The sequence below is a fragment of the Salmo trutta genome, chromosome 36 (assembly GCF_901001165.1).
Source record: "Salmo trutta chromosome 36, fSalTru1.1, whole genome shotgun sequence".
In the NCBI taxonomy this organism is placed as follows: domain Eukaryota; kingdom Metazoa; phylum Chordata; class Actinopteri; order Salmoniformes; family Salmonidae; genus Salmo; species Salmo trutta.
The window spans coordinates 16,391,473-16,411,547 of record NC_042992.1 but is presented as its reverse complement, the minus strand read 5'-3'; the positions used below and the strand labels follow the sequence as shown (position 1 = coordinate 16,411,547).

Below are 20,075 nucleotides of genomic sequence, written 5' to 3'. Positions count from 1 at the left end.
ACATTTTAACAATGGGTACTGTGGCTGAGCTGTCCAGAACACATCATTTAAGGATCCAGTCTTTTCATAGGTGTGGGTTAAAAGTCCACCGCTGCAACTTTTCCCAACAGAAAACTGTAATGTTTCTCTAACAAGACCACCAAGGAAACCGGACAAATAAAGGTATTCCAGCCTTTACCCTAATTCCCACGTCTGTTATTGTAAATATCTGCAGCGTTATTCATATTCAATCTGCTTTAGCCATAAAAGCAGAAACTAATTATAAGTCTACACGAAGGAAGAAAGAGCAACATGAGATAAATTAAGATTTTAAAAAAGAAAATCAAAAAAGATGAAGGATTTAAGAGCAACATGAGATACATAAAGATTTTAAAGAAGAAAATGAAAAAGAAGACTAAAATACAAGGGAGTGCAGAGGCTCTAGGTAACTGAGGAGAAAGTGTGAAGTTACTGCTAGAGCTGGGTAGTGTGGCCGAGCGGTCTAAGGCGCTGGATTAAGGCTCCAGTCTCTTCGGAGGCGTGGGTTCAAATCCCACCACTGCCAAGTTTATTGAGGTTGTTGGTGCAAGCATTCACATGTTCTGCTTTTTGTGTTCATGTAGGGCCATGCGAGGGGGAAAAGAACAAATGCTGTGTGGCACGGATGGGGTTCCAACTCACGCATGCAGTCCATTGCCTTAAACAATCAGCCACCAAGTCCTGTGCCCTCGCGGTGGTTGTTCACGTCAAAGCCTTGATTGGAAACAAGGAAAGTTGGGCTGGGCCGAAAATCAAAAAAGATGAATGATTTAAGAGCAACATGAGATAAATTAAGATTTTAAAAAAGAAAATCTAAAAAGATGAATGATTTAAGAGCAACATGAGATAAATTAAGATTTTAAAAAAGAAAATCTAAAAAGATGAAGGATTTAATAGAAAATGACTCAAGAAAAAGTGAAAGTCACCCAATAAAATACGACTTGAGTAAAAGTCCAAAAGTATTTGGTTATTAGATATACTTAACTATCAAAGGTAAATATAATTCCTAAAATATAATTGTTTCAAAAGTAAAAGTATAAATCATTTCACATTCATTATATTAAGCAAAACAAACACCACGATTTTATTTTTATTTACGGATAGCCAGGATAGCCACGGATAGCCACACTCCAACACTCAGACATAATTTACAAACAAAGCATTTGTGTTTACTGAGTCGGCCAGATCAGAGACAGTATGGATGACCAGGGATTTCCTCTTGATAAGTGTGTGAATTGGACCATTTTCCTGTCCTGCTAAGCATTCCAAACCTAAGGAGTACTTTTGGGTGTCAGGGAAAATGTATGGGGTAAAAAGTACATTATTTTCTAGTAAAGTACAGATACCCCAAAAACTACTTAAGTAGTTTTGCTTAAGTACTTTAAACGAGAGGTCGACCGATTAATCGGAATGGCCAATTAATTAGGGCCGATTTCAAGTTTTCATAACAATCAGAAATCGGTATTTTTGGACGCCGATTTGGCCGATTTTTTTTTGTTATATATATATATATTTTTTTAGACCTTTATTTAACTAGGCAAGTCAGTTAAGAACACATTCATATTTTCAATGACGGCCTAGGAATGGTGGGTTAACTGCCTTGTTCAGGGGCAGAATGACAGATTTTTACCTTGTCAGCTCGGGGTTTCAATCTTGCAACCTTACGGTTAACTAGTCCAACGCTCTAACCACCTGCTTTACATTGCACTCCACGAGGAGCCTGCCTGTTACGCGAATGCAGTAAGAAGCCAAGGTAAGTTGCTAGCTAGCATTAAACTTATCTTATAAAAAACAATCAATCAATCATAATCACCAGTTAACTACACATGGTTGATGATATTACTAGTTTATCTAGCCTGTCCTGCGTTGCATATAATCGCTTAGGTACACATTGCTCCAACCATAAACATCAATGCCTTTCTTAAAATCAATACACAAGTATATATTTTTAAAGCTGCATATTTAGTTAATATTGCCTGCTAACATTCATTTATTTTAACTAGGGAAAATGTGTCACTTCTCTTGCAACAGACTCAGGGTATATGCAGCAGTTTGGGCCGCCTGGCTCCTTGCGAACTGTGAAGACTATTTCTTCCTAACAAAGATAGCCGACTTCGCCAAACGGGGGATGATTTAACAAAAGTGCATTTGCGAAAAAAGCACAATCGTTGCACGACTGTACCTAACCATAAACAACAGAAGAATATATTTTTAAACCTGCATATTTAGCTAAAAGAAATCCAGGTTAGCAGGCAATATTAACCAGGCGAAATTGTGTCATTTTGTGTTCATTGCACGCAGTCAGGGTATATGCAACAGTTTGGGCCGCCTGGCTCGTTGCGAACTAATTTGCCAGAATTTTACGGAATTATGACATAACATTGAAGGTTGTGCAATGTAACAGGAATAACATTTTGTTTTTGAGATGATAGTTTCCGGATTCGACCATATTAATGGCCTAAGGCTCGTATTTCTGTGTGTTATTATGTTATAATTAAGTCTATGATTTGATAGAGCAGTCTGACTGAGCGATGGTAGGCAGCAGCAGGCTCGTAAGCAATAAGTGTTCATTCAGTATTGTTGTAATTGTCATTATTACAAATAAAGACATTGTAAAAATAAAAATATCGGCCGATTAATCGGTAGCGGCTTTTTTGGCCCTTCAATAATCGGTATCGGCGTTGATAAAATCATAATCGGTCGACCTCTACTTTACACCACTTGTTACGCTCGTCGATGGAAGGATCGGACCAAGGTGCAGAGTGGTAGGCGTACATTTTAAATTTATTAAATGAACACCGAAACAAAACAAATACAAACGAAAACTAAACGTTCAGTAGGGCATACAGCACAGTACCAAAAACAAGATCCCACAAACTAAGGTGGGAAAAAAGGCTGCCTCAGTATGATCCCCAATCAGAGACAACAATAGACAGCTGCCTCTGATTGGGAAAAACTAGAATGCCCACCCAAATCACACCCTGACCTAACCAAATAGATAAATGAAAAGGCTCTCTAAGGTCAGGGCGTGACACCACTGGTTAAGGCCAGGGTCATTTTACTTAATTCATAAAGAATCACACTATATTCATGAACTGAGGCCTTCTTTATATGATTAGCAAGTCAAAATATTAATTGATTAAAGTATTAAGTAGTATTTTCTGAATGAACTCTGAGTTTGAACTGGTGTGATGTCCTCACCACATCTCTCCATATCGTTCTTCCAGTAGCCTAAGCTCTGTCTTGATTTCCTTGTCTCAGTCAGCACTATCAGAATTGGTGTTGTGTTACGACACTGATAGCCTAGCTGGCTATTTGGTTTGCCTTTCCTTTCCTCTTCATGCTGACAGAACACTTTGGGTGTCTCCTCTCTCCTCTCCTGTAAGGTCCTTCAGTTTGATAGGATGCAATACCTTTACTTATCCTTCATCCAGTTCCATTATATACAGCACATTTCTAGAAGTTAGTTTTAATTAATGTAGGCCTGCAGTAGCCCTTGACATTCGTACCCGTATAAAGGTTGAAAATCGTATCTAAATTGGAACAAAGTGGCTGTACAGTAACATGCTATACAGTACATGACGCCAGAGCTCAGGGTCTCTGCTTCACAGATCTGTATGGGTTTTGACCAATGATGTACTGTATATAAACCCTGGATTGCTGATGCTATGTATTGGCCATTGAAAGCTTTGAAGCCACCGTTCGGCCATATTGGCTCCCCATTAGGAGCAGTCCTCCATAGGAATGAATGGAATTCTACAGTATTTCAATTCAATGTTCAAAGGACAAAATGACAGGTATTGAAGTATTTTTGTTATTTTAGGGGGGATAGTAACATTAGTACTCTGTAATATAATAAGTCATTAGTACATGCATTTAAATAAAGATAAATGTTAAATAAAGATCTTTAAAAAATTATATTAGGTTCCAAAATCTGATACAGTGCCAATGTTTATGATCACTATTGTCACGCTCTGACCTAGGAGAGCTGTGTTTTCTCTGTTTAGCTAGGCCAGGGTGTGATAGGTGGGTGGGCATTCTATGTTTTTGTTTCTATGTTTTGGCCGGGTATGGTTTCCAATCAGAGGCAGCTGTCTATCGTTGTCTCTGATTGGAAGCCATACTGAGGCAGCCTGTTTTTCCCTGTGTTTTCGTGGGATCTTGTTTTTGTGCAGCTGTGTGTGAGCAGCCCCAGAACGTCACGTTTCTTTCAGTTTCACCTGTTTATTGTTTTTGTTCAAGTTCACAAATAAAATATGTGGAACTACACGGCACGCTGTGCCTTGGCTAATTTATGACGGGGAATACGAAGACAGCACTCGTGACAACTTTGTTTGAGTTACAAAATGGCATGGCGTCATACACAGGCTCTTTCTGTTCAGAACAAGCCAATGTTTGTTGTGAAGAAAATTTGCTGCGGACGACGCATATAAATGCACTCATGACTCCATTCTATGCACACCAAAATTACAATCTGCTTCTCTGAATTGCCTTGTAAAAGCCTAACACTGTAATAATTTAGCTAGTCATGTTGACAATAGAACAACCTTTAAAATTATGCTCACCTGACCCAGATTCTTCATAATGGACTGTTTTTGGATTGCGTGAACAACGGTAATTATGTGATGGCGGGGATGCAGGGCTGTGTTCCAAACAAAACAACGACAAGTGTGCTTGCTCTAAGTTCCTCAATGGCAAAGCTATGAGAGCTCAAAAAAGCACCTTATAGTTGAAGACTCTTCTTTGAGTCATAAAAGTGCATTGGAATTAATTAGGAACTGTGCACACTTTAGAGAGGTGTGTGTCCACTTGGAGACACCAGTTAGTCCTCTCACTCAAGGCTTTGTAATTTTTATGTCTTATGTTGCACCTATCCCACATTACCACAGGAATATTCTTATCATGGTACTAAATGTATCCAGAGTATTTTCAGATTTTGTTATCAATAAATGCAGGGAAAAGTATAATAAATGTAAAATTCACAAAGTCAACAGTGTAAGGTTTGGATTCAGTGTCAGGTGAACTGTTGTGTCCTCACCTTTACCCCAATACATTTCCCATAATCTTCATAACGTGAATGTCCCTATCATTCATTCAAGAGCACATTCACTACTTCGTTATCAGTAGGTGACTGATTGGTGAGATTCTGACTCGAATATTTGGTGATGTTTAGTAAACAAAATAACATTTTCGGATATGCAATGGTGCCCTCTCTCACACATACACTCACAACATTGTCTAAACGAAATGGAACTCTACAATCCAATTTAACATTTGAAGTGAGGGAAAGCCAGGGAAGGCTGCGGTCTATTTGGTCCGTGCGTAACACATAACTGCTGTACTGGGATATTTCAATCTATCCACGCATGTCTGACAGCATTTGATTAAGTGGAAGATTTACCGTCCCACAAAGTGAGAGGCCATCACTTACACTTTAGACTGCTCCATGCATTACCTTCGGATCACTGTCACATTCACATAGGCTAGCCTCCATGGTGTCTTTAAGCTATAACTATGACTACAAAAAGAAGACGCAAACACAATAGTTATATTTTTAGCTGTCATTCATTATGCGTACGCCCTCCACAACAGTTTTAGGCTACCGTTATAAATAATAAACTAATGGGATAACAATGATAGCCTAGTGATCGTTTTGGAGACAGCATCATATTATATCCGACGATTTTAACCCGCCCGAACCAAAACATGTAATAAATATTATAATACAATGTGTAATAATATGCACATCATTACCAGTAATCTGATCGGATCGATAAATCCCTGTGGTCCGTGAGAAGATGCGCGAAAAAAAGGATCTCTGTTCATGCTGCTTCAAGGACACAGTCTGAAGGTGTCTCACTTCAGGCACTCGGGACGGGGGTATGTCTCTCTAGCCTACCTCATCTCGTCCCATAGAATTTCATTCGTGTATAACAATGCCACACTAACTTATTCTGTCCACTCACGTATCTGCGCCCCACGGGTGACGGGTTACGTAGACTATTCTAGCAGGTCCGTTGCAAAGACCGTGTTGCTTGCTTCCTCTGATATCCGCTGCACTCCGCTCATCTCTAAGAGCGCGCCCTGTTCCCCAGTCGCTTTAAAATATACAATTTTATAGCCACTGCTCCTGGGGAATTTTTCTGCTGGAGTCCGTGTGATAATTTCCCAGCATCCATCAATTGTTGGGGCAAGTAGACTAGTTAGACCAGGGAGGTCTGTCCTTGTGTGACCTCAAATGGAGTCGAGAGGGTATAATTGGTCATGGCTTGAAGGGTTACAGTTTATGTCAAATTGATGTCAAGTGTAGATTGTTGTGCATTTTAACCCTTGTCCTAACCTTAACCCAATTCTCCAAACCTGCTATGTTAATTATCCTAACATGCTGGGTAAGTCTCCTTACCTGCTACAAAAAGTCAATTCTGGTCAATCTGGCCTATCTAGTACAAGAGGCCAAGGAGATAATTTGACAATGGTGCTGGGGGGTTTGGTTTGGGACAAGATGGTGGGTATGCCCGAATGGTTGTTGGACTTGGAGATGGAGTCAGGGGAACCCAGTGAGGTCGGTAAGAAGGCGAGCAGGGAAAAAGGAAGAAAGTAAACCATAGAAGATGTTTACCCATTGGGAGTGAGATTTTTTTGGAGAGAATGACTCCTTGCCTTCTGGCTGATCCATATGTCGTGTCAGGTTGGGTAGGGAAGATGTTGGGGAATGTTGGGGAAAGTTACTCGAAGTGGAATCGTGTAGAATGTGCTCCACATCACACGACTGGGGACAAGAACTGTGACTTGTGTTCCCGTCCGGAGCAGGGTGCCATTGAAAGGCGTGATAACTGGAGTGGCGTTAAGTGTTGAGGGTCAACTGAAGTTGAATATTACCGGTGTCTGTGACGCCCGCAGTTTGGTGCGACGCAGACCCGGTGCAGAGCGTGGTGAAACAGAGAAGACACTGTCTGTACTACTAAGTTTTGATGCAGTTTTTAAAGTCATGTTAGGATGTGTCAGTTATCCCGTGAGCGCTTTTGTCCCGAACCCATTAGTGTTTTAGGTGTCAAGCTTATGGTCATGTGGCAGCAGTGTGTAGGAGAGAGATTCCTAGATGTGAGAAGTGTGCAGGAGGACATGAGACAAAGGAATGTGTAGTATCGGTGTAAAAAGTGTGTAAACTGTAGGCATGCCCATGGTGCTGGAGATCAGCGGTGTCCGGTGAGAGAAAGGCAAGTTGAGGTTTTGTTTTGGTGGCCATGGTTATCAACTGTACCACAGGAATGGAAAATATAAATCACAGAGGATAGATGTTGTGGTGGCAGCTGCAGAGAAGTACTTGGGTGTACGAGATTTTACTGCAGAAGAGTTACGAGGTGTTAACGATATTGTCCCGTCCTCCCAGGCTGCTGGCCTGGTGCAGGATCAGATAGGGCCAAAGTAGTGGAATAGTGATGAGGTTTTAATGGGTGTTTGGTTAGTTGGTAGGGCAACAACAAAAAATTATCTCACAAAGTGTAATGAATTCATACTATAGAATCGTAGGCTGATACACAGCCAATACAGTAGGTGGTGACATGCACCTATAACATTTGTTTGCATTATACCAAAGAGGAAGAAGACAGTGCTGAGTCCCAATATCTTCAGTATGTCTACAGATGATATTAAAGAAAATGTGAAGGGTGGCAGAGTGAGGCAAAACGGTTTCAGTTGGAAAGAGGGTCAAAGAAGTGAAAGCTTATCATTGATGCTAAGAATTGAGAAAGTCTTTCTGGGAAAAGTAAAGGTAGGATTCCTTAGTATCAATGTTAGAGAATTTGTCCCATATACTCTGCAGTGTTTTAAATGCCAAAGAATGAGACATGTAGCTGCTCAGAAAATATGTGCCAAGTGTGGAGGGGAATATGATTATGGTGAATGTGGAAGCAATGTGAAGGAAATGCTAGAAGATGGCAGAAACGACTGTTCTGTTCAAAACTGATAGTGGGTCGGGTGAAGATGAGAGTGCAGAGAGTGAGAACGAGTTGGCTACAGTCGTGAAAGGAAACAAAAGTAACATTTTGATGGAAACTAAAGAATCCATACATTCGTTTATAGTCGGAGTGAGGGTCTTGGATCAATGTTATGTGAGGGATCCGTTCAAAGTCATGAGGAGTATAATGGAGGTGTTGGGTGAGGTGGCGTCGGAGGGAGTCACGAGAGCTTGTCATATTCAGATTTGGTGTGTGTCCGTTGAACAGAATACGCATACTTTGCACCTCAAATATTTTTGAATGGAATGTTATGTGTATGGGTTTCCGAAGCATGGCGTCTGTCAAGGAGGTTATTTATGGGGTTGTGCTAGCCTTTGATCTAGCTCTCAAACTCTAGGCGGCATTCTGCCTTCCCCCTACAGTTTTCGGGCCCCTTCTGCCTTCCCCCTACAGTTTTCGGACCCCTTCTGCCTTCCCCCTGCAGTTTTCGGGCCCCTTCTGCCTTCCCCCTACAGTTTTTGGTGGTATCTGTTCTTTACTTCATACATTTTGAATGCTTAGCAGGACATAAAATGGTTCATTTCATAAAATGGTTCAACTTTCCATCAATTTGTATAGCAGACCCTCATGCCAAATTGAGTAGAATACTTTTTTGAAATCAACAAAGCATGAGAACACTTTGCCTTTGTTTTGGTTTGTTTGTTTGTCAATTATTGTGTGCAGGGTGAATACGTGGTCTGTCGTACGGTAATTTGGTAAAAAGCCAATGTGACATTTGCTCAGTACATTGTTTTCACTGAGGAAATGTATGAGTCTGCTGTTAATGATAATGCAGAGGATTTTCCCAAGGTTGCTGTTGACGCATATCCCATGGTAGTTATTGGGGTCAAATTTGTCTCCACATTTCTGGATTGGGGTGATCAGCATTGGTTCCAAATATTGGGGAAGATGCCAAAGCTAAAGATGATGTTAGAGTTTTAGTATAGCCAATTGGAATTTGTTGTCTGTATATTTGATAATTTCATTGAGGATACCATCAACACCACATGCCTTTTTGGGTTGGAGGGTTTTTATTTTGTCCTGTAACTCATTCAAGGTAATTGGAGAATCCAGTGGGTTCTGGTAGTCTCTAATAGTTGATTCTAAGATTTGTATTTGATCATGTATATGTTTTTGTTCTTTGTTAAAGAGCCAAAAAGATTGGAGAAGTGGTTTACCCATACATCTCCATTTTGGATAGATCATTCTTCGTGTTTGTTTAGTGTTTTCCAATTTTCCTAGAAGTGGTTAGAGTCTATGGATTCTTCAATTACATTGAGCTGATTTCTGACGTGCTGTTCCTTATTTTTCCGAAGTGTATTTCTGTATTGTTTTAGTGATTCATTATAGTGAAGGCGTAGACTCAGGTTTTCCGGGTCTCTATGTTTTTGGTTGGACAGGTTTCTCAATTTCTTTCTTAGATTTTTGCATTCTTCATCAAACCATTTGTCATTGTTGTTCATTTTCTTTGGTTTTCTATTTGAGATTTTTAGATTTGATCGGGAAGCTGAGAGGTCAAATATAGTGTTTAGGTTTCCTACTGCCAAGTTTACACCTTCACTATTACAGTGGAACGTTTTATCCAGGAAGTTGTCTAAAAAGGGATTGAATTTGTTGCCTAATTGTTTTTTGGTAGGTTTCCAAACTACATTCCTTCCATCTATAGCATTTCTTAATATTACTCAGTTCCTTTTGCTTTGATACCTCATAATTGAGTATTGCTCTGTTCAAGTAGACTGTGATTTTGCTGTAATCTGATAGGGGTGTCAGTGGGTTGACTGTGAACGCTCTAAGAGACTCTGGGTTGAGGTCAGTGATAAAGTAGTCTACAGTACTACTACCAAGAGATGAGCTATAGGTGTACCTACCGTAGGAGTCCCCTCAAAGCTTACCATTGACTATGTACATACCCAGCGTGCGACAGAGCTGCAGGAGTTGTGACCCGTTTTTGTTGGTTATGTTGTCATAGTTGTGCCTAGGGGGGCAAATGGGGGAGGGAATGCTGTCACCTCCAGCACTGTACTATCCGACTACAGCTGGCCAATCGGACGGATCCGATTAGTGTGTCTGGAGTAACGTGGCAGGCATTAGACAAAGCTACAGCAAAGTAGATACTGATATTTCAAAATGTTTAAAACCATGACTGAAGAGATTGTCAACAAATACAGCAAAGAGCTGCTTTTTTTTTATGAGTGAGTTCATGTTTAAGTTCTTACTTAGAACTGTCAACACTTTGTATTCAACACTTTTTTACGCCATAAAATGCGCGTTCTTCCTGTTTCCACTCAGCGCTACAAGCAGTGCAGCAGTAACGAATGAGTAGGAAAGTGTATCTACAGCCTTGCGTTATTATCAGCTTGGGTCTGTTTTTTAATCAAGGAATATTTAACTTTCTCTGTTCATAGGAGTAACAACATGAATTTGTGCATGAGGCAGAAATAATGCGGTGCGACTCGAGTTTACCCATCAGCAGGAAGACGGTGGAGGAAAGGGAGAGCGGAGGGACTCGGACCCTCAGTCTGCAGCTCTCTCCCTCCACTGAGACTGAACCTCAGATGCAGGCACCATCAGGCCAGTAAAAAAAATATATATATATATATTTAAATGAGTGTACACTCAGCTGTGCCTCACAAGCAATAAAACAACGGATCTATTACCGGTGTGATCATATAGCCTACCTCAAATTTTGAAATATATTATTTTAAATGGCCTGAACAAGAATGCATTGGCAGGGCAATTCAAGCAAAGCCAATATGGGGTGATACTGTATTGGGCCTGTAGCTTACTGCACACATCCAGTGGCGGTTCTAGACCATTTCAACTGGGGGGGCCAACCTGGGGCCAGTTGTACTGTTAGAGGGACCAGTTACATTAGACATTATTGTTGTCATATCATTTTCTTCACTGCATTGCAGGCATTAGCAGGCAAAAGACCATGTTCATAATCATCATCGTTGCCACTGTCTAATAACGGATGTGAAAAAAGAACGATAGCAAAAATTTGTTATGTAAAAATGATTTCATACTCCACATTTAGGGGGGCCACAAGGGGGTCCAAAATTGTTGCCCCCCCCCAGAACCGCTAGTGCACACACCTCATTGCTACAGTACTGTTTTTAATTGGTTAATGTTGCATAGGCTTACATTTTTTAGGACCAGTTTAAAAAAAATCTCAGCAGTAGATCTCGGCTTGCGTTTTGACTCAGTGATCTTGACTCAGAAAAGGTTGGTGACCACTGTTCTAGGGTTTTCCATGTTAACACTATCAAAGTTTTCCTTTTACTGTGGCAATTGTGATCGAATCAATGCAATATTAGCCACATTTTGTTGTAGGCAGAACACATCGGAGGGGGATTCTATTGCATTGACACGCACTACTCTGCCCGTACTCTATACAGACCAGTGCCGCTTAAACAATCAGAGCTGCAGTAGGCCTATATGCAAATAGGCCATTGCCTTATGTGGATCTGTGCTATTTACTTTGAACTGGACTGTGTTTACAGCATCAGCGGTCGTGAGTAGATGTGCTTGTTTGAGATCAAAGTGAGAGCTGCATGTAGCCACGTGTGCATTTTGTTCATATCCTTTGCTAGTTAGTGAGTTATTAGCCCAGTTATAGATAATTTGTAGTCAGCAATAGGGTAGTGATTGCTTCCTACAAGAGCACAAAACATGTATATTTCTAGGCATCTTTGAAAATCGAGTCAGGTAAAGAGCTTTTTTTTGTCTTAAAGGGGCAGTGTTGTATTTTCAGACAGGCTTGAATGAGCTAAGTAGCCAATAGGCAGAGGGTAGCATTTGTCTGATTCTCTGTAAAAAAAAGTATGCATTTTATTTTGTAAAGGGGTTTCTTGCATCAAACAACACATTTTTAGTCACCTCTTTGTCTGAAGGACAAGTGGATAAACAGGTTAATGTCAAGCCCTGCATGTTTTTGTTTTTTTCAAGTCTCATAGAATGTAGGCCTACATTGAACACCACACATTGACTGCTACTGTAGGCTGAATAATAGAACAGCTATTTCCATGTTCAAATGTATGGGATGCATTTTCTCCATTGTTCTTGATGGTAGGCCACTCTGGTAGGCCTACATTATGATGAAATAGCTACAGTAGTCTACATGGCCACTGTTAACTGTAACTTAGAGTGTACAGCCTCAGTAGACCTGAAATTTGCTCAGTGCCTAAAATGTTTTGAGGGAACATTGCCCACAACTGCCTCATGAACTAGTCTGGATGCTGCGTTTTAACATTTAGAAACATCAATAATCATTGCTTTCGAAACATATGGCCATTATCTTTCATCAGCAAGAAACAATCATTCAAATAAAAAAGATACACTTACTGTAGCAGTTTTGCACAGATCCATACAGCTATGGGTGCCTCCATCCAACGAAACTACACTTCCCGAGTTTTGCTGACACACAGGTGTTTGGAGCATGCTAGATAGGTAATTAGCACAGGTAGTCGCCTAGTTTTCCATAAACAAGCGCTGTAACATGGAGATATGGCAGTGTGGGAACACTAACCCTAGCCCTTGATCATGACTCTCAGTTCAATTACATTACACATGTCAGAGCTGCCAATTTTTGAATATAGATTTCCTATCATGAATGTTGTCAAGACCACCATTATTATTTCGTTTTAAAGCTCAATTCTACATATCACATTGCTTAGACCCATGACCAGGGTGAAATAAAAATGTTTAAAAATCACAGGTCAGGTATATTCAGGATTATTTTAAAGTTGAATAAACACTCAACTCAGACTGGGTTTTAAGTTATTTTGAGATTATTTGGGCATTAAATGTAGTATGCTAACTGGGGGGCATTGAATTAAATTGGTTTTTCGTTAAAAAATTCTAATATTAATGGTTGGTGGCAGCATATTGTTTTGTAGTTGTACAGTGTAATTTAATTAACTAAGACAAGTTCCCTGAATTACATTTTCTACCAACATTTCATGTTAGGCTTATTGATTTTTGAGAGCTTCTGAAAGTCTTAACTCTTAATAGAAATGGAAACATTTATAACCATAGTTGAAACACCTTTTGTATAAAAAGTACAAAAATAACATTCTGCAGGAATATAAAATCAAAGTTTGTCACGTGCGCCGAATACAACAGGTGTAGACCTTACAGTGAAATGCTTACTTACAGGCTCTAACCAACAGTGCAACAAAAATATATTAGGTGGACAATAGGTAAGTAAAGAAATAAAAGCAACAGTGAAAAATAACAGAAGGGAGGCTATATATAGTAGCGAGGCTACATACAGACACCGGTTAGTCGGGCTGATTGAGTTGGTACGTACATGTAGATATGGTTAAAGTGACTATGCATATATGATGATCAGAGAGTAGCAGTAGCGTAAAAGAGGGGTTGGCGGGTGGTGGGACACAATGCAGATAGCCCGGTTAGCCAATGTGCGGGAGCACTGGTTGGTCGGCCCAATTGAGGTAGTATGTACATGAATGTATTGTTAAAGTGACTATGCATATATGATAAACAGAGAGTAGCAGCAGCATAAGAGGGGTTTGGGGGGGGCACATAATGCAAATAGTCCGGGTAGCCATTTGATTACCTGTTCAGGAGTCTTATGGCTTGGGGGTAAAAACTGTTAAGAAGCCTTTTTGTCCTAGACTTGGCACTCTGGTACCGCTTGCCATGCGGTAGTAGAGAGAACAGTCTATGACTGTGGTGGCTGGGGTCTTTGCTAATTTTTAGGGCCTTCCTCTGACACCGCCTGGTGTAGAGATGCTGGATGGCCGGCAGCTTAGCTCCAGTGATGTACTGGGCCGTATGCACTACCCTCTGAAGTGCCTTGCGGTCGGAGGCCGAGCAATTGCCGTACCAGGCAGTGATGCAACCAGTCAGGATGCTCTCAATGTTGCAGCTGTAGAACCTTTTGAGGATCTCAGGACCCATGTCAAATCTTTTTCGTTTCTGGAGGGGGAATAGGCTTCGTCGTGCCCTCTTCACGACCGTCTTGGTGTGTTTGGACCATTCTAGTTTGTTGGTGATGTGGACACCAAGGAACTTGAAGCTCTCAACCTGCTACACTACAGCCCCGTCGATGAGAATGGGGACGTGCTCGGTTCTTCTTTTCCTGTAGTCCACAATCATCTCCTTAGTCTTGGTTACATTGAGGGATAGGTTGTTATTCTGGCACCACCCGGCCAGGTCTCTGACCTCCCTATAGGCTGTCTCGTCATTGTCGGTGATCAGACCTACCACTGTTGTGTCGTCTGCAAACTTAATGATGGTGTTGGAGTTGTGCCTGGTCATGCAGTCGTGGGTGAACAGGGAGTACAGGAGGGGACTGAGCACACACCCCTGGGGGCTCCAGTGTTGAGGATCAGCGTGACAGATTTGTTGCTACCTACCCTCACCACCTGGAGGCAGCCCGTCAGGAAGTCCAGGATCCAGTTGCAGAGGGAGGTGTTTAGTCCCAGGATTCTTAGCTTAGTGATGAGCTTTGAGGGTACTATGGTATTGAACGCTGAGCTGTAGTCAATGAATAGCATTCTCACATAAGTGTTCCCTTTGTCCAGGTGGGAAAGGGCAGTGTGGAATGCAGTAGAGATTGCATCATCTGTGGATCTGTTTGGATGGTATGCAAATTGGTGTGGGTCTAGGTTTTCTGGGATAATGGTGTTGTGAGCCATTACCAGCCTTTCAAAGCACTTCATGGCTACGGACGTGAGTGCTAAGGGTCTGTAGTCATTTAGGCAGGTTGCCTTTGTGTTCTTGGGCACAGGGACTATGGTGGTCTGCTTGAAACATGTTGGTATTACAGACTCAATCAGGGACATGTTGACAATGTCAGTGAAGACACCTGCCAGTTGGTCAGCACATGCCCAGAGCACACGTCCTGGTATCCATCTGGCCCCGTAGCCTTGTGTACGTTGACCTGTTTAAAGGTCTTACTCACGTCAGCTACGGAGAGCGTGATCACACAGTCGTCCGGAACAGCTGATGCTCTCATGCATGCCTCAGTGTTGCTTGCCTCGAAGCGAGCATAGAAGTGATTTAGCTCGTCTGGGAGGCTCGTGTCACTGGGCAGCTTGCAGCTGTGCTTCCCCTTGTAGTCTGTAATAGTTTGCAAGCCCTGCTACATAAGACGTGCGTCGGAGCCGGTGTAGTTTGATTCAATCTTAGCCCTGTATTGACGCTTTGCCTGTTTGATGTCTCGTCGCAGGGCATAGCAGGATTTCTTGTAAGCTTCCGGGTTTGAGTCCTGCACCTTGAAAGCGGCTGCTCTACCCTTTAGCGCAGTGCGAATGTTGCCTGTAATCCATGGCTTCTGGTTGGGGTATGTACGTACAGTCACTGATGCACTTATTGATAAAGCCAATGACTGATGTGAGGTACTCCCGGAACATGTTCCAGTCCTGTAGTTTAGCATCATCTTCATTTGACCGCTTGTTTATAGACTGAGTCACTGGTGCTTCCTGCTTTAATTTTTGCTTGTAAGCAGGAATCAGGGAGGATAGAGTTGTGGTCGGATTTACCAAATGGAGGGCGAGGGAGAGCTTTGTACACGTCTCTGAGTGTGGAGTACAGGTAATCTATCATTTTTTCCCCCTCTGGTTGCACATTTAACATGTTGATGAAATTTGGTAGAACTGATTTACATTTCCCTGCATTAAAGTCTCCGGCCACTAGGAGCACCGCCTCTGGGTGAGTAGTTTCCTGTTTTCTTATTTCCTTATACAGCTGACTGAGTGCGGTCTTAGTGCCAGCATCTGTCTGTGGTGTTAAATAAACAGCCACGAAAAGTATAGCTGAAAACTCTCTAGGCAAGTAGTGTGGCCTGCAATTTATCACAATATACTCTACTTCAGGCCAGCAAAATCTAGAGAATATTCAACATCTGGTTAAAAAAAGAAAAAAACTTAGCCAACTGACTCGCTCCCGGAAAGATGATTGATTTGTCCGGCGAGAGGATGTTTATTATCAGAGCAGAATGAAAGAAGTAACAATATAGCAGATTAAAGTTGAAATGTGAGTCACTGGAACCGCTGCTGGCGGACTACATGCAGGCATCCCATTTCCACTGGGATTCTCTGCCTCTAACCCTATTACAGGGGCTGAGTCACTGACTTACTGGTGTTCTTCCATGCCGTCCATGGGAGGGGTGCGTCACTTGAGTGGGTTGAGTCACTGACGTGGTCTTCCTGTCTGGGTTGGCGCCCCCCCTTGGGTTGTGCCATGGCGGAGATTTTGTGGGCTATACTCGGCCTTGTCTTCGGACGGTAAGTTGGTGGTTGTAGACATCCCTCTAGTGGTGTGGGGGCTGTGCTTTGGCAAAGTGGGTGGGGTTATATCCTGCCTGTTTGGCCCTGTCCGGGGGTATCATCGTATGGGGCCACAGTGTCTTCTGATCCCTCCTGTCTCAGCCTCCAGTATTTATGCTGCAGTAGTTTATGTGCCGGGGGGCTAGGGTCAGTCTGTTTCATCTGGAGTATTCTCTTGTCTTATCCGGTGTCCTGTGTGAATTTAAATATGCTCTCTCTAATTCTCTCTTTCTTTCTTTCTCTCGGAGGACCTGAGCCCTAGGACCATGCCTCGGGACTACCTGGCATGATGACTCCTTGCTGTCCCCAGTCCACCTGGCCATGCTGCTGCTCCAGTTTCAACTGTTCTGCCTGCGGCCACGGAACCCTGACCTGTTCACCGGACGTGCTTGTTGCACCCTCGACAACTACAATGATTATTATTATTTGACCATGCTGGTCATTTATGAACATTTTAACATCTTGACCATGTTCTGTTATAATATCCACCCGGCACAGCCAGAAGAGGACTGGCCACCCCTCATAGCCTGGTTCCTCTCTAGGTTTCTTCCTAGGTTTTTGGCCTTTCTAGGGAGTTTTTCCTAGGGAGTTTTTCCTAGCCACCGTGCCTCTTTCACATGCATTGCTTGCTGTTTGGGGTTTTAGGCTGGGTTTCTGTACAGCACTTTGAGATTTCAGCTGATATACGAAGGGCTATATAAATAAATTTGATTTGATTTTTGATTTGATCAGGTATCCAATCTGATGTCGGATTCAGCCAGTTGATACTGTAGTGTACTGTATTGTGATTTGCCTAGTACCTCAACTCATCCACAGAGTTGAGTACAGACTTGAGTTAATCAAATACAATCACTGACTGTTTCCTCATCGCTGATGCTCTAAGATTGCAACTCAGCGCAAATGCACGTGCCAATTGAATCTCAACAAGGAAACAATCGGTAAATGTATTTGATTAACGTTTCATAAGAGTATGGATTTCAGCAAACAAAGACAGTGTTGTGTCTTAACTATCATTAAATGTGAAGACGTATATCAAATCAGTTCTCTAGGTTGAATTATGTGATTAAACTAATCATGTAAACATTCATTAACTAGGAAGTCGGGGCACCACGGAAAATGTTGAGATTAAAGTTAATTTTCTCAGTAACTCTTCAGATATTTTAATATCTGATCAAATAGTCTATTAATTAATTATTACCTCATCAGTTCTCATTACGGAATGTCGCAAACCCTTGGATATCTGCACAAACCCTAGTTTCCAAAATGAATCAGCAATATACAAATTGGCTTAATTATTTATTTACTAAGTAAATAATCACACAGAAATAGATAAAACAAACAGTAGATATTGGTTACTAACAATGATAGAAAAGTCCCTAGTGGGCTTGGCAGATATGAAAGCTTGGTAGACAAAGGAAAAGTGTGTGGACAGAGAGCAGGAAAGACAAAATAATTATCACACAGTGGATAATTATAATCATTGAAATGCTAATCCTTTGCACATGAACGGCCACTCATTCAAGAATAATTGCAATGTATATAGTTATGCCCGTATGTCGTTGTCTTCTCTGTTGGAATCCTCGATCGTCCTGTAGAGTTCATCAAAGTGTCTGGTTAACTTTCCCAAAAATCACAAAATAACAAGCTTTCGTGGTTGTAGGTGGTTAGAATGGATACTTCAGAGTACCATTCGGAAATGTTCTCATAGAATGTTTCGGCGGTTGTCGGTATTCTCGTTCTAGACTTACGTAATTTCTAGCTGCAGACTAGTAATTATACGTCTAAGATTTGCTTTTATTCTGTAGTGATCGATAGTCTCAGAGTTTAACCAGTTCCAGCCGTGTAGCCAAAACTACAGCTGTATGGTCTCCGTGGCCTATAGAATTGTAGCCATTCCAACGTGGGGACTCTGTCCCGGCGTTCTCTAACTTCTTAACCATTCGAGACGTCCGGCTTACGATGGGTCTCTTTGGTATGAAATATACATTTCATCACGGGTGGTTTTATACTCTGGATTAGAAAAGGGCGGTTCCATGACGACGACGTAATGTCTATGCTCACGTACCAAATGAAACACACTCAACATGACTGTCCCTTAAGTGTTCACGGACCATTCCCACATTCTCAAAAGTAGAAATATTGTTAGGTCTCCCATTATGGGATTAGGAGTTTTAAACTAAGAGAAACTCTTTATTCTGGTAGACTCTCTCCCTCAATACTGCATGGCAGTTTCTACTAGTTATCTACCAGGTACAGTGAGGGAAAAAAGTATTTGATCCCCTGCTGATTTTGTACATTTGCCCACTGAGACAGAATAACAACAAAAAAATCCAGAAAAAGCATGTCAAAAATGTTATAAAATGATTTGCATTTTAATAAGGGAAATAAGTATTTGACCCCCTCTCAATCAGAAAGATTTCTGGCTCCCAGGTGTCTTTTATACAGGTAAAGAGCTGAGATTAGGAGCACACTCTTAAAGGGAGTGCTCCTAATCTCACTTTGTTACCTGTATAAAAGACACCTGTCCACAGAAGCAATCAATCAATCAGATTCCAAACTCTCCACCATGGCCAAGACCAAAGAGCTCTCCAAGGATGTCAGGGACAAGATTGTAGACCTACACAAGGCTGGAATGGGCTACAAGACCATCGCCAAGCAGCTTGGTGAGAAGGTGACAACAGTTGGTGCGATTAATCGCAAATGGAAGAAACACAAAAGAACTGTCAATCTCCCTCGGCCTGGGGCTCCATGCAAGACCTCACCTCGTGGAGTTGCAATGATCATGAGAACAGTGAGGAATCAGCCCAGAACTACACGGGAGGATCTTGTCAATGATCTCAAGGCAGCTGGGACCATAGTCACCAAGAAAACAATTGGTAACACACTACGCAGTGAAGAACTGAAATCCTGCAGCGTCCTGGAGTGGCCTAGCCAGTCTCCAGACCTTAATCCCATAGAAAATCTGTGGAGGGAGCTGAAGGTTCGAGTTGCCAAACGTCAGCCTCGAAACCTTAATGACCTGGAGAAGATCTGCAAAGAGGAGTGGGACAAAATCCCTCCTGAGATGTGTGCAAACCTGGTGACCAACTACAAGAAACATCTGACCTCTGATTGCCAACAAGGGTTTTGCCACCAAATACTAAATCATGTTTTGCAGAGGGGTCAAATACTTATTTCCCACATTAAAATGCAAATCATTTTATAACATTTTTGACATGCGTTTTTCTGGATTTTTTGTTGTTATTCTGTCTCTCACTGTTCAAATAAACCTACCATTAAAATTATAGACTGATCATTTCTTTGTCAGTGGGCCAACGTACAAAATCAGCAGGGGATCAAATACTTTTTTCCCTCACTGTACCTGTCGTAAAGTCATAAAACCGGAGAGAGGGGAGGGGGCTATGATCTTCCCCTCAGGGCATGTCATGGCAACAGAGGACAAACATGGGTAGACAGTTTAAGAATTTACATTTCTGAAGTATCGATGCATAACGAGTCGAGGTTATTTTCAAATACTCTAGGCTGGAAATACTGTAATCTTGGTTTTCATCAGAGCAGAGAATCTTGTTTCTCATGGTCAGAGTCCTTTAGGTACCTTTTGGCAAACTCCAAGAGGCCTGTCCTTTGCCTTTTATTCAGGAGGGGCTTCTGTCTGGCCACTCTACCATAAAGGCCTGATTGGTAGAGTGCTGCAGAGATGGTTGTCCTTCTAGAAGGTTCTCCCATCTCCACAGAGGAACTCTAGCGCTCTGTCAGAGTGACC

The 20,075-nt window shown here is 41.8% G+C and overlaps 1 non-coding gene across 1 annotated transcript; it reads left to right on the top strand.

The window, feature by feature from the left end:
• The first annotated feature begins 462 nt into the window (after positions 1-462).
• On the top strand, positions 463-544 carry trnal-aag (transfer RNA leucine (anticodon AAG)). The gene has a single exon. It is a non-coding gene; the product is annotated as a tRNA-Leu (tRNA).
• Positions 545-20,075: the final 19,531 nt, after the last annotated feature.